The sequence below is a fragment of the Pleurodeles waltl genome, chromosome 12 (genome assembly GCF_031143425.1).
Source record: "Pleurodeles waltl isolate 20211129_DDA chromosome 12, aPleWal1.hap1.20221129, whole genome shotgun sequence".
In the NCBI taxonomy this organism is placed as follows: domain Eukaryota; kingdom Metazoa; phylum Chordata; class Amphibia; order Caudata; family Salamandridae; genus Pleurodeles; species Pleurodeles waltl.
The window spans coordinates 239582667-239599192 of record NC_090451.1 but is presented as its reverse complement, the minus strand read 5'-3'; positions in this window follow the sequence as shown (position 1 = coordinate 239599192).

Genomic DNA, 16526 nt, shown 5'->3' with positions numbered 1-16526 from the left:
ATTAATTTCCTCTAGTATATAGAAATTCTTTACATTTCGTTTTGCCGTCTTCAAATCCTTTACCGAAGACCCCTGACCTGATGAATTAACAGCAGCACTTGTTGCAGCATCAAGCATTAATTGTAACTCCTGAATATGTCTAGTGTGCTATCTATTTTGAATAGGCTTATAAGTGATAATGCGCCCATGTACTGTGTCCTTAAAAGTTTCCCAAACAGAAAAAAGCGAAGCTGTATTTCTGTTAATTGTAAAAAAAACTCAGTTATGAATACCCGCATTACTTGCAGCCACTCCTGATTAGTTAATAGGGCCCTATGGAGCTGCCACCTAGGCCTTATTCTTAAGGGGGCAGCTAATTCTACTGAAATTGAGACCAACAAGTGGTCTAAGAAAGCATTCGACCTGATATCTGAACCTACTAGTCTGAGTGACTGGGAAGTCAAGAAAAAATCAAGACGAGAAGCAGTACAGAATTGCTGCGAAAAACAAGTGAACTGCTCTTAGCTGGATACTCCAGCTGCCAAGCATATACAAGCCTGAAATCCTGCCTTAGCAAAGAGATCATCTACTTCGTCTCAGGCTTCAGCTGCTTTTTCACTGTATTTACTGTATTTAGCATTAGATCTTGTATTAAGTTAATCACCCCTCCCCCACAAAATCAACTGGCCCACTGCCCCCATAGCGACCTTACAGATGGATACTAAGGGCTCGGTCTCATCGCTAATAAGGCCGTAATGGTTTACCAAATTGACAGGGGAACCGTGAACCAGAACCTTCAGCCAGAGCCCCCTGTCTTTGGGATCCCTGATCACCTCCCTAATCACCCAATCAATACCATTACCCAGGTAAATAGCCACTACTCTAGCTGCCACGACGGCTGAAGCGAAGTACACCTGTAGGTATCTCTTGGGAATTAAAATTTTGAGAGCACTACTCTTCAAATGGGTCTCTTGTATAAAGATTACCGCTGAAGAAAATTTAATTAGCCATCTTATAGGGCCCCCAATTTTTGCTTTTGTTAAGAATACCATTTGCATTACAAAAAATAATTCATAAGTTATGCATTACTCTCTTTCTGTAGTCAGCTACAGCTATCCCTGTGCACACTCTCATCAACCACTTTGACAGAGCTCAATTTTTCTTTTCTTTCCCACCACAAGTGCCCATCCCCGCCCACACCACCCAAATGCCCACCACCTATCCAACCCCGGGAGCCCTGCCCATCAGGAGTCCCCTTGGGGGAGACCACCCTCCCAGTGTCAGACCCCATCCTCATTGCCCTTCCCATCCCCTCCTAGTTGAGTGCTTTGGTATGGCACTATTGAGGCTGCTTTCGGGAAATGGCCCAAGGTGTCAGATAATATTTGGTGAAGAATAAGCTCAACTGAGAATGAGGATATTGTATGCGAAGCTTTAGTTAGTTCTTGCACTTCCTAGTGGTCCTGAGAAGTATTGGTGGCTTCCATTGCCTGCTTTCCTCGAGCTTGTGAGTGCTCAAGCGTCCTAGAAACTGCTCCATGTTGTGGGGGTTTCCTGGGGATCCTGCTAAGGCTGCCATGACTGGGTGGGAAGGACCCACTCCTTCCCGGCACAATTAGTATTGTATACTTTTCACTCTGCTCACTCATTGGTCCAGACACCTCCTTTTGCAAACCCTTTGCTACGAAAATGGGTTGAACAGGTAGATTTTCAGACATCCCCTCTCCGCTAAGTGAAAGCACACTATCAGGTTGAGGTGGGGCCATTGGGTCTCCATCTTTGTTCTCTGCTTGACCAGTCGCCTTTAGGGCAGGTGGTGCAAGGGAGGTTTCTGATGTTGTAGAGTTGGTAAGGCTTCTTGTGCTTGCGCTCACTAGCTCTCCACTCGCATATACAGTTGATCCTTGTAGCTCTAGTGGCTCTCGACTATCCATTGTCGGGGGTAGCACCTCAGGGGAAGCCATTTCACCCGATGCCCCACCTGAAGTCCTGTATTGCAGTTGAGGTGCTATGCTCCTGATGCTTGGTAGTCTTAAGGGCCTTGCTGGGGGCACGAGTTCTTGAAGACGTGTCTTGCAAATGCTGCTTCATTAGTACTAAAGCAGTCTGCAAGGTAGGAATGTTGGTTGAGGATGAAGCTGCAAAACTAAGAAGTGAGGACGCAAAGGCACAGCCCACAGAAGGTCACAAGCTGCATCGATGGACCGCTCTCGCATCCTCCTGTGGGCCCCTTTAACCTGACATGGCTCCTAGCTAGTCTACCCCGGTTGTCCACCCAAGCACTCTTCCCAGTGCCTCATACATAGCAGTCTTTTAAACTGAACGGGGTGCTGGCGTCAAATTTGGCTATAACGAGTTACAATTCCTTCCTTTGTACCCCACTTGAAAATAGGGAGCTCATAGACTGTGATTTTGGCCAGCTGTTCCACATAGGGCTTCACTGATAAGTAGTACAAAAACAAAATGTCAAAATCTGTATCTGCTTATATAGTATAATAATAATAATAATGAAGAATCACGGAGAAGGATATTTCACAAATGGAGAACAACTGAAGCCAACATTAGCCATCCCTAGAAAAATAAAACACAATAAAGATTACCTCAATTTGCCATGAACACCCATCAAAAATACTGTTACAAAATCAACTAATATACATCGTCAATCTTTAACCCATGCATGTGCTCAACAAACAAAAACAAAGATGCAACTCTGCTCTATAGTGCTCGACCTTAGAGATGAATGATAATATAGAAATTCCACATTACTCTTGCAATAAAGGTCTTGCTTCCAAAAAGGAAAACACCAAAGTTTATACATAAGCTCCCATATGTGAGTTATGAAAGAGAAAATAGAGCATCAATCACCTACATTGTCACACAAACTGAGAGTGGAGCAGCCAACAAAAAATAAATGAAAACTTCACATGAACATATGCAGACAAAAGATCTCAGCTAGAGACACTGATATACACGCACAGTATAAAGCATACATTTAACCACCATCACAGATTTCCAGCAACAAATATACTTACATCAATATGTGTCCATGCACATGACCAGTCGCCTGGGCACACGCACACACAAATACACAGCCACATGCACTCAGACAGTGGCACATAAACAATACTTAGCCATTAACTTAGAATAATTCCTTAATACTACCACATTTAGGGCCATATGTACGAACACTTTTTCCCATAGACACAGAATGGGTAAAAACCTTTACTACATCTGGCCCTTGATCCTTTCCATTTTTAAGCACATTACTAAATTATAACAATACAATGCGGTTTGGTACAGTCATGCAACGTTAGCAGTTAAATTCTGAAAAAATTAATCTGTGTGATATAGTTGGCTCATCACTAAATGTGCGTTGAACACAAAATTCAGTCAGAGTATTCCTCTTCACCAATCTTTGTTATGGTGGGAAAAGTGTTCAACAGAAACAGATTCAAATATCAGAATAGAGGAAAGTTTTGAAGTGAAAACCCTTAAACACTCAGTTACCAATATGTTGGACAGTGTACGTGTAAGCAATATGATTGTTGTACATTCTCCAAAGTCTATATACAACAGCCATTCCATGTAAGTTCCAACACAAAACAATTTGGTGTTGGTAATGAAATGTCAATACATTTTTTATATTTTGCATACAGTGTACCAAACTAATGCTTCTAGAGCTATTAAGAAAAAGAATGAACCAATAGTGTACATGGCCATTAAATATAAGAATGAAGACTTAGGTCTGAGAGGTTCCTGAAGATTACATAACCATAATTCATGAATGTACTTGTGTAGTATTGACATTAAAGTGAGAAGCCAGAAGGGACCATTTTTTCTGTGAGGGGGTTCTTTAAATGGTTGATAGATCACATTGTAATTCAGCTAGATCTTATTGCTGAATTGCTAAACAAAAACATTAAGCAGAGGTCTGTCAAACAACAACCCCAAGAGGAATTCTGGACATCAAAAACACAGATTTGTATACTTGAGTACATTGAGCAAAACACAGACCCTGTTGACATGTCCATCATTTGTGATGCACCAAAAGCAACCTTGAGTTGCAGATTTACACCCGACTATGGTAATGCTCCTAAATATTGACTCCAGAATATTTTTTTACCTCATTATTGAGGTCAAAATAAATGGAGTACAAACATAATGACATATTGAACATCTAGGGTAAGAACATAACTTCTTGTACAGTGATACTGATATTTAAACTTGTTTATTAAAATATTATGGTATTGAATATTGCTTTAATGTGTTTCATAATGTGTTTTTCTCTCGTAGGGGATCTCTATTGAAAGTCATAAGCACTGAACAGTCTTGCGCATGTGCGGGGACCCCAAAGCACTTTTTCACGATATATCTTCTTAAATGTAGATGTTCACCTTTCTTCTGGAAGACCTGCATAGTTCAATTAAGAAAGAAAAGGATTATGCTGCCTAAAAGAATAGGCTACAAGTGCCCAATTTTTAATCTTGTACTTAAAAAGGGGGCCAGTAGAACTGCATATGTGTGTAATTTCCCGATGTTTTTGTAAAACAGCATAAATCTATTTCACAGACCCTTTTTTGCTAGAGTATAAAGGTGAAGAAGAGCAGGACATTGTAGCCACATAGGCTGTCATTACAAGTTAAAAATTGAGTCTGTGCCTTTAAGATTCTAGTGACCACCAGTATCCCATCACGTTCAGCAGGTGGCAATTGCTTCAGTTCTCTTTTCCGGCGCCTGCTGACAGGACCTTGGAGCATTGAACTCTGCCTTTTAAGCTTTTTCTCTTCAAAATTCCCCAGTGAAATTTTGTGACAACTACTGTATTCAACATTTTCCTTCTATCTTTTGCATTTTTTTGCAATATTCTGACAGGAATTTTTGGTATTTTGTCAGTAAAAATGTCATCTTTATTTGACGAGTTCCTTGCCTGTGGGAGAAAGAAAGCCCAATCATGCCCCCATGACACCTGCATCATTAACCTTCCAGCAAGTCATGTTCCTGAAAATTTTGTCATTGGAGGAAGTTTTCAAGGCGTACCCTGAGGGAAAAGGAGAAAATTCATCTTAATGGCCCGGAAAAATGGTCCAAGCAGCAGACACAGGCTGAAAGTGGGGCTTCAGGGAGAGGAGAGGGTCAGTCCTGTACCAAGGCTCTGTCATCTACCTCAGGAGGACGTGGAATATAAAAAAAGAGGTTTTCAGCCAAAAAAAAGACATCTTTCCCCATCAACATTGAGAGGATCGATGTCGAGAAGAGGTACAGCACTGACTTGTTCGCCGTCAAGGGCTGGATCGACATCGAGGAAGAGAGGGCAGTCGACATCGAGGCATGGTAGTCGACATTGAAGACTTATTCACTGTCGACATGCCGATGTGAAGGAGTAGGTCGACATCGAGACTTATGAACGTCGAGGACTGGTTCACTGTTGAGGCGGCAACGGAGATAGACATCAAGGAGCAGGTTGACAGTGAAGCATCACCGGGCATCGACGTTGAGACGCATTTCTTCAACACCAGGATCTGATTACTCCAGGATGTACTCTTCATCTTTGCCAATAGAATTGCCTGATTCTCTTTCACCACCACCCCCACCTCCTCCACCTCCAACTTCAGTGCCAATCCCACAAGTACCAATATTGCCTGCAGAACCACCTCTCCCAAGACTGAGTTCACATTCCAGAACACCCAATCATTCACATCACAGGCACCACAGATCAAGGCATTCATCATTACATCTATCTATACAATGATCTCACCATTGCAGTCATTCATATAGATCAAGGTCACAATCACGGTCTAGACATCGTTCCAGATATATGTCCTCCACTTCTACAGGATGCTATCCGTCTTCACTAAGAGACTCTCCACCACCTAGAGCCTCCTCAGTAGATGATATTACTACCTTTCCAGAGGATTAAATATCCAAACATCAGTACCTACTCCTTCGGCAGCATCCAGACCACTCCTTTCTCTAGTACCAGGCCTCCTAGAACCAGCAATTGAACTCTTTTTGACTCCGGCCTCAACCAAGTCTACTCCGTTGAGGTTACAAAAGAAGTACACACCTCTAGAGCAGGATCCACTCTTTCTCCGTTCAGACCCTCTTCCAGACTTCGTAGCCATACTGGTGTCCAAGAAACACCATGCCAGTACTCCTGCCTCTTCTGTGCCACCAGATAAAGAGAGCAAGAAGTTGGATTCTGTCGGCCGCAAAGTATGTAGCACTGTGGAAACTACCATGAAAGCTGTCGGTGCAACTGCCCTTCTCAGCAGATATGATAGAGCATTGTGAGAGTCTGTCCAAAAGTTTGTCGAAGATCTGCCAAGGGACAACTTTGAAGACTTCCTGGAGGTGGTAAATCAGAATTTGATGGTCTCAAACCAAATAATAAGTGCCACATCTGATTCCTCTCTATTGGCAGCACTCAAATATTGTCACAGCGTGCCACTGTGCAGACATTCTTGGCTCCGCCTCACATCTCTGAAACCTGAGTCACAACAACGTATTATCAGTCTGCCTTTTTCAGGATCTACCCTCCTTGGCAGTCACACAGACGATGAAATGGCTTGGATAAAATTGGACATGGACACCTTTAAGGCGGTTGACCTGGAAAGGCCCAAAGAAGAAAGAAAATTGTTCAAACCCTACCAGTGGCGATTCTACCTTCACAGAGTTCAGGTCCCACTGGTATCAAGGTCGCCAGCAACAACAACAGCAACAATGTATATGCAACAAAGGCAGCCTAGGGGAAGTGCCTCCCAACAATCCACACAAGTAGGAAAGGCTACAACAGACACAATACCTTAAATATTTCCTTCCTCCTCTTCCGTTACCCACTCGAGTAAGCAGAAGTATTTTGCACTTTCCGGCAGAATGGCAAGAAATAATAAAAGATGCCTTGGTACTGAATATTGTTCGTCATGGATATTGTTTCAGGTTCACAAGTCCTCCATACCACCGAAACCATCCGATCACCACCTGCAAATGTTAAGATAGGAAGTCAACATCTTGCTTCAGAAACATGCAGTGGAGGCCGTTCCTCACCAACAATGGGGAACAGGCATTTATTGCAGATACTGTCTGGTACAGAAAAAGCCAGAATGAATTCATATCCATTCTCAACCTGAAATTGGCCAACAAATGGATTTGAAGAGAAAAGTTCTGGATGCTGGCTTACATCAAATCTATCCCCAACTACATGAGGGAGATTGACTCTGCTCCATTAAGCTTCAAAATGAGTATTTTCACATACCAATCACAAGAAAACATCAAACGTTCTTGAGGTTTGTGGTGGGGCAATATCACTATCAAGTACCAAATACTTCCATTTGGTCTAAAGTCAGTATCCAAAACACTCTCAAAGTACTTGGCAGTAGTAGTTGCCCACCTCAGAAAACACTGTCTCTGTGTCTACCCATACCTAAATGACTGGCTAATAAAGGCATCAACTTTTCAAGAAGCCCAGCTTCATTTCAACTGGACCTGACCTGCAATCTTCTTCAATGGTTGGGACTTTATGTCAACCACAGCAAGTCAACACTGACCCCAGCTCAGACTTTGCATTATTTGGGAGCCTCATTCGACACTACTGAAGCAAGAGTGTGTCCTATTGATCCTTCAGAAATGTCAGTCTCTCATGAAAGAGTCTCATCCAACGGTGAGGGCAGTGTCCTCTCTCCTCCACTTGATGGCCTCCTGCATCTTCTTCATTCCAAATGCCCGTCTCCACATGCAGCCTCTCCAAGAATGCCTTGAGGACCAGTGGGGTCAACTAATGGCCAATTTGGAGGACAGGATCAAACTGTCTCTTCATGCAAAACACTCCCTGAAAGGGTGGTGACCTCCAGCCAATCTGCTACAAGGATTGCTTTCTCACTAACAGGTTCCTTCTCAGACCATAGTGACAGATGCTTCACTATAGGGATAGGGAGCCCACATGGATAACCTGCAAATTCAGGGTGTATGGTCTCAGCGGGAGATACCCTATCACATCAACCTCCTTGAGTTCTGGACTGTTCATCTAGCGCTTAAAGCTTTTTGCTCATCATTCAAGACCAAGACCATGCTTGTTCAGACTGACAATGCGACCACCATGTACTTCCTCAACAAACAGGGCAGAACGAGGTCCAGGTCCATGTCACATAAAGCCTAGACAGCTTCCAGCTGTGCAGAATGCTCAAGCAGATGCTATCAGCAGGGTTCTGCAAGAAAACCACAAATGGGCCTTGCACAACAACGTCGTTCAACACATTTTTGACCTGTGGTGCACTCGAACCATCAGCTTGTTTGCCACCGCAGAAAACAAAAAATGGAGTGGGTTTGCCTTGAGGTACTCCCAACTAGGGACGCTGGGGATTGCCTATGGATCGACTAGTCCGTCAAATTTCTTTATGTCTTTCCACTGATTCTCCTGATCCCGTCGCTCCTCATCAAGCTGTCCCACTCGAGAGCCAAGATGTTCCTCATAGCTCCGGAGTGGCCTCCTCAATGGTGGTTCACAGAACTGCTTCACAGGTCACAGCGTCCACATTTCAAGCTGTCATGTAGACCAGGCCTACTAAGGATATTCGGAGGCCAGATGGTTCACCCCAATCTCCCCTCCTTGAATTTGGCTTCATGGCTCCTGAGCTAGTGCAGTATGGACACTTAAATCTGCCACAAGACTGCATGGACATCCTTAAGGAGGCTAAGCATATGTCTACAAGTGGAAAAGGTTTTGCATTCGGTGTTAATCCAAGAACAAGGACCCTACAGCTTGCCAAGAAGATGTCATTCTTACAAACCTACTACATTTCACAAAATCTGGTTTGGAATTCTCTTCAATAAAAGTTCAGTTGGCATACCTTACTGCCTACAGAAAATGTCCTTCACAAACCTTTTTTATTCAAAATCCTTGTAATGAAGGGTTTTTTAAAAAGGTTAAAGAAGGTTTTCCCTCCTGTTAGGCATCCTTCACCTCCCTGGAAGCTCAACGTAGTCCTTTCACGACTCATGCAGGACCCTTTTGAACCCATTCACAAGGCATCCCAGCAACATCTTTCTTGCAAAACAGCTTTCTTTGTGGCAATGACATCAGCCCGCAGGGTCAGCGAGATCCAAGCGCTATGCTTGCACGAAACATACATAGTATTTCAATCTAACAAAGTGGTCATGAGGACTCACCCGAAATTTCTCCCTGAGGCGATTTTAGATTTCCACGTTAATTAAAACATCTCATTAATGACCTTCTTTCAGAATCCCTCTACTCCAACTGAAAGAACACTTCATTCTCTAGATGTAAGGAAAGTCTTGAAGTTCTTTCTGGATAAGACATGTGACATCTGCAATTCAAACAAATTGTCTATCAACTATGGCCCGTAAAGGGTTAGCCACTTCTAAGCAATCCATTTCCCCATGGATAGTTTCCTGTATCCTGTTGTGCTATCAAAAAGCTAACAAGATACTGCCAGCTAGACCAAAAGCAAACTCCACCAGGGGGTAAAGTGGTTATTGCTGTTAATGAGGAATATTCCCGTAGTGGATATTTGCAATGCAACCACGTGTAGATCTGTTCACACATTTACCAAGCATTTCTGCCCGGCTCTAAAGCTAGAGCAGATTTTCAAATAGGGCAGGCCTCCCTCAGAAACCTATTTGCTTAGATGACTACTTTGCTTGTACCTCTATCTCCACCACCGCTTTTAGTAAGGATGGGCTTGCTACTCTATTCAGTACTTATAACTATCAATGGCGATCCCTTACGAGAGAAGGATCAGTTTTTACCTGTAACTCCAGTTCTCTCATAGGAGAATCTCCATTGAAGTCATAAGCAATCCACCCTGCTCCCAGGTGGACTGGACAGAGGTAACCATTAGAACTAAATTTAATTTATGCTTCGCCTCAAAAAGAACTGAAGCAACGGCCACCTGCTGAGCATGATGGGATATTGGTGGTCCCTAGAGTCTTATAGGCACAGCTTCTATTCTTATCTCATATAATGACAAGGTTTGTGAAAAAGATTTATGCTGTTTTACAAAAACGTCAGGAAATTACACACACATACAATTCTACTGGCCCTTTTTTTTAAGTACAAGATGAAGAACTGGGCCATTGTAGCCTATTCCTATAGGCTGCATAATCTTTTTCGTTCTTAAGTGAACAATGCAGGCCTTCCAGAAGAAAGGTGAACATCTACATTTAAGAAGATGTATTGTGAAAAAGTGCTTCAGGGTCCCTGCAGGTGGGCGGCTGGACTATTCAATGCTTGTGACTTCAATGGAGATTCTTTTACAACTTAACTGGAGTTACAGGTAAGAAACTGTTCCAACTTTGTCATTTAGAAAGTATGTTAAATAATGTTTTTTTATATACATGGTATGTTTTTCATATTATGGGTTTTTGTTTTTTGTTTAACGAGTCGTGTAGTATATCGGGGAATAGTTGGGTAGTGTTTTATGAAGATATGGTAATGGTTTACAAAGTATAATTTTTAAATATGATTTAAACATGTTATTGTGTAATTTACTGAATTAGAATCATTTCATATAAATATTGTCACTTTTTTTTTTTTTAATACAGATTTTGTTTTATCAGGGGAATTGTTTGGTTCCTATATTTGTAACTGGTGTAAATATGGGATTAAAGCCAGGTGTTATTTGATATATTTGTGTTTTTAAAAAAAGCAAATAAACTGAAATTATTTATGAGGAAGAGTATACATGTATTAAAAAGTAAAATAAAATATTGGGATTCAGAATTTATTTGCTTTCACTTTATGCTCTCATTTTTAAAAAAAGTCATTATCACAAATGCATCCTAAATAATTGCATTCAGAAAAGTTTAAAAACTGTTTGTTTGAATGCAATTTCTATCGTATATAATATTCCAACATAAAATTATTTGGATTGTTTTTTTCCAATAACTATCAGTTTAATTTAAAAAAATGTGTTTGGAGTTAGAATAATAAGTTTGACCACAACAGTTGTGTATATTCCAAAATGTTCACTATGCAGGAATTTGAATATTAGGTTTAGTGCAAGATTTATACCCTTTCACTAATGTTGGTAGAAATGGAGTTCATCTGTTAATTCCGAGCCAGAGCCCCAAATGCACTTTCTGCAGTGTTAATTGGGACTTAAGTAAGAATACGAAATTAGACCTCGTCACCCGCCCCCTACAATTATATGCATTTTCCCCAGTGTTTGTGGGAGTTCAGTTGGAATAGTAAATCTGAATATCTCACCCTCATAAATACTTTCACCATTGTTTCATCTGAATGTCTCACCCTTATAAATACTTTCACCATTGTTTCATCTGAATGTCTCACCCTTATAAATACTTTCACCATTTCACCATAGAACTGGAATAAGAACAGTACATCTTAATCCAAATGTATGCATTTTCCCCAATGTGAGTGGTCCAGGAGTTAGAATAGTAAATATGTCCCTACCTTTTTATATGCATTTCTACATTGTCTGGGGTCTGGAATACGTATAGTAACCCCTCACCCCCAAACATTTGCACTTTAAGCAATGTTAACAGGAGGTGAGTTAAAATAGTAAATCTTAACTCTTACAATTATATAAACCTTCCCCAGTGTTCTTAGGATAGGAGTTAGAATACTAAATCTGACCGCTCCCAAATATATGCACTTACCCTGATGTTTGTAGGGCTGGAGTTAAGATAACAAATCTGCCCTTTTTCAAATATCTGCACTTCCTCCATTATTTGATGGACAGGAGTTAGAATAGTAAATTTGAAACAGAGCCGTAAGTAGACTAACATACTGTCAAACCCAATAGGATCACATCAGACATGTTTTAGTGGAGTTTGACAATGTTTACAAGCTACTCACATGTTTTTGTAGGTTTGTCAAAGTTTAATGGGCTACTGACAGAGATCTTTAAAAAAGTGAATGAGTGATTTGACAACTAAAAATGCTGCTTCTACATAGTTCAATATAAAGCTGTTTAGAACCTGCTTTCTAAAAGTTGTTTTAAATACAACGACCATTCCTGGCCCCAGAAATTCCTTTGGTGAAATGACCTTGAGCTCAGAATATGAAAATTAGGGCCATATGTACGAACACATTTTCCCATTGACACAGAATGGGAAAAACCCTTTGCTACATTTGGCCCTAAGTTACTTACCTGTAACTGCAGCTATCCAGTATTGGTATCTTTCATAGATTCACATGCTTGAATCTTCCCCGTCGTCGAAGCTGGAGTCCCACGGTATCCTATAAAGCAGTGTGCAATAACCGCAGAGGCTACAATGAAAGTATGCCTTTAAATTTGCTAGTCTATCCATGTCCTTTCTTAAAAATGGACCAAACCTGAACCATGACCAATCAGGTGTCAGCACCCTCCAGACCACTCCCAAGAGAGGCTTATCTTCCTCAGATTTTCGGCACTAGAGTGAATTATACACCCTGAGCTAGTAAAGGGAGCCTCTAAGGGGAGGACGGTGGGTTGCATGTAAATCTATGAAAGATACCAATACTGGATAACTGCAGTTACAGGTAAGTAACTAGTTTTCTTATCCAGTATTGGCTCTTTCATAGATTCACATGCTTGAATCAGAATAACAAGCAGTATTAGCCATGTAGAACAAGAAATCATAGCGGATGGTGGGTATGAGAGCATTTTCTACATCATATATCATAACGTATATAATGTAATTACAGAAACACAAAACTTTATCTAGAGATGCTCGACTTGATAATATTGATAATATTAATAATAATATTAATAATCACCAGTATTGGAAACAAAATTCTCCATTACCATAGAGGATCATCTTAGTGGAACTGATGCATACGTGGGTCAAGCAGTCCTACGCCATCTGGAGGCAGTAATGCTTCATGAACGAGTGGGTACTCTTCCAAGTAGCAGCACAGCATATTTGTTCTAATGGAACTCCAGCAAACAGAGCAGCAGAGGTAGATATTGACCTTGTTGAATGTGCTCTGTGCTGCCTTTCTAGAGGTTTTCCTGCTGCCGAATGACAGAACTGGATAGTTGCTGATAGCCATCCTGTCATCGTTGTCTTGGTTACTGCAGTGCCCTGTCACCCAGTTCCATAGGACAGTAATAATTGAACACACTTGCGAAAACTCTTAGTGCGTTGGAGAAAGAACTTAAGACATCACTTTACATACAACGTGTGGAGGGATTTTCCTGGTGGTGATCTTGGATTGGGGAAATATGTTCGGAGAATAACTGGTTGACTGAAATGACACTGAGAAGGAACTTTAGGAATACATTTTGGATTTGTTTTGAGAATGAGGAAATCGTTAGAAAAACATAGAAAAGGTTTTTGTGTAGTGAAAGCTTGGATTTCACTGACTCTTCTGGTGGCAGTGATTGCTAGTAGGAAAGCAACCTTCCACGTAAGAAACTTGAGGTCTGCCTTGTGGATTTCATTAATTGTGGGAGAACAACATTAAGGTGCCATTCTGGAGGGGGCAACATTACTGGAGGAAAAGCCCTGAATAAACCTCTCTTGAATTACTTAATTAGTTGTGATGAACAAAGGGAGGCCGCGTCTGAAGAACATCTATGTCGAAATTGCTGCTAAGTGCACAAGCCCGGATTTTGCAAGCATTAGCAGATAAGGTAATGTTTGTTCTGGAGAGACCTCAAACGGTTGCAAGCTATTTTGTTGACACCAATAACAGAACCGCTTCCATTTAAGTTGATATGTTTTGTTTGTACTGTCCGCTCTCACTTTAGAAAGTATGTCTCAAAATTCTGGAGTGATCTTCAGATGTTGGAACTCATGGAATTCAGGAGCCATGCATGCAAGTGCAGTGATGTTGGATCTGGATGCAACTCCCCGTGGTGCATTGATAGTAGCATTGGAGTTGGTGGGAAGCGCATTGCTGTGGCTTCTGACATCAGGAGAAGTTCTGCGTACCAGAACTCCCTGGGCCATTTGGGAGCGATTAGTATTAGGTGACAGGTTTCCGCCTTCATCTAGGCGATGACCTTGAGACTCTATGGGATGGGGAAAAGTGTATGCATAGATCCTGGACCATTGCATCGAAAGGGCATTCCCCCAAGACCCTGGAAGGGGATATCAACTTGCGTAAAATTGACATTTGGTATTCCTGTTTGTTGTAAAAAGATCTAGAATTGGTCTCCCCAATGTTGCGAATATTTTGTCTAGTTGGGTTTGATTCCATTCCCATTCACGACAATCGCTCTTGGCTCTGCTGAGTGCATCTGCTAATGTGTTGTTCACTCCTGAGATGTGTTTGATCTTCAAGGAGATGTTGTGGCTTGTTAGCCAGTTCCATAGCTCCTGGGCTTCTTGTGAGAGCGTTAAGGATTTCTGCACCAGTACTTGAGAGCCTTGTATCCTTGGGAGGAAGGCCTGCAATGTGAGGAAGATGGCCTTGAGTTCCAAGCTGTCGATGTGCATTAGCTTTTGTTGGTTTGACCACTTCCCCTGGATTTCAGATCTTGGAAATGACATCCCCATCCTTCCATTGAAGCATCTGTTGCAATTATACACTCTAGGACTAACGGCATATAAGAGGCCTTGAGAAATATGAGATTGGTGAGCCCACCAGTCCAATGCCTTTATCATCGTTGGCATAACGAAAATGCAATCTTCGAATTATCCTTGTGATTGGTTCCACTGAACTTGTAATTCCTCTAGCAACGGTCTCATTTTGAGACATGCATTTAGAACTAGGTTGATTGCGGAAGACATCATACCTAGGAGCGATTTGTATAATCTCACTGAAATGGACTTTCTTCTTGATAGTGTTGTGGCTAAAGACTTCAGTCACTTTTGTCGTTACTGTGTAAGGAAAGCTTTGTTGTGCTGCGTGTCCAGAATAGCTCCAAGAAGCATCATTCTCTGAGTAGTTATTTTGGAAGATTTTCTTTCATTGACTGTGAGACCTAACATTTTAAAGAGCATAAGGCCGTCCTTTGTCGCTTTGATTGTTTTTTGTGGAATCAACGCTTTTAGTAGCCAGTCGTCTAGGTATGGAAAAACCTGATGACCTTGTTTTCGGTGAGCGGCTGTTACTGGGGCTAAACACTTGGTGAAAATGAGTGGAGCTGACTTGAGTCCGAAGGGAAGGACTCAAAACTGATAATGAGTACCAGCAACTGCAAATCGAAGATACTTGCGATGAATGGGGATATGGAAGTATGCAACTTCCAAGTCTAGAGGTGTCATAGTCTCAGTTGTTTAGGAGATTTAATATGTCTGAAAGAGTGCTCAACCTGAAAGTTTGCTTGTGGAGGTATTTGTTTAGATGCTGCAGGTCTAGGATAGGTCTCCATTCCCATGTTTTCTTTCGCACGAGGAAAGAACAGGAATAAAATCCTTTTCCACTCTGACCCAAGGGAATTTTCTCTGTTGCTCCTTTGTGAAGCATCAATTTGGTTTCTTTTTCCAATAAGTGAAGATGAGGGGAATGTGCCCCTTTTTGGGGGGTTGTTTGGTGGTTTCAGTGTGAATTCCAAGGTGGGGCCATAAGTAACTATGTCCAATACCCATTGATTCCGAGGTGATAGTTTTCCAGTTGCCGAGATGTTTGCCCCTACTTGATGATGGAAAGGTTGAGCAGCTGGTACTTGGATTGGGTCATTGTTTGCACCCTCTGTCTCTGGATTGATAAGAGGATCTCTGGTGAGCTCCCTGTTTAGAGAAACCAGCCGTAGTTGGTTGACGATACGTTTCCGGTGTTCTATATTGAGGTTGGTAAGGCTGAAACTGTTGGGAGCAATGGTAGTAGCTTCTATAGGTGGGAAAACCTCGCCCCCTTGCACCTCTGAAGGGCAATCTCCTATACTGCAAAGCAGCGAGGGATTTGGTGGCGTCAGTGTCTGTTTTAATGGCAAGAAGAGACTCATCTACGTGCTTGCCAAAAAGCTTATCTACGTCATAAGCCATATCCAGATTTTTTGTTTGCACTTCCGGTCGAAATGAAGTGGCTTTGAGCCAACCTTGATGCCTCAGAACAGCAGTAGCAGCCTGAACCCTGCGGAGGTGATATCCATGGCTGTATTAATCTCAGAAGAACCAAGTTCGTCTTGCAGTAAGATCTTTTTTGCCTCCTGTGTTTGGTCCTCTGGAATGAGATCTAGCATAGATTTGTTGTTGGACCACATCTGTCTGTGCCAGAATAGCCAAGGCGTTAGCAGCTTGTAATGGGTTCTCATTCGCAACGGTTTTGTAAAGAACTAGGGAGACACCTAATTCAGTGATAACACTCTTTTTCTTTTATTGTAATATGGATTAGGGGAATTATATACGCTGTTCTGGTTTTCAAATGTCTCTGATATTGCCTTCTTCTCGGGTAAGTAGAAAGATTATATTTTGTCTGTTCTCTCCCAAGGGGTTCCACGTGTTTGTCTCGGTCCCACTCTCAAAAGGATGATGACGTTCCCCAAAAGAAAATGGAAAGAAAAACCAGGTAAGTGTAGACGTTTGGGTTTGTAATGTATATAGGTTAGTGGGAAGGTGAGGGTAGGGTGTGGGTTGGTGTGGGGAGCAAATTGGTTTATCGTGTTTCACCCGTCCCGTGGTCCTTATTTTCTATCTTT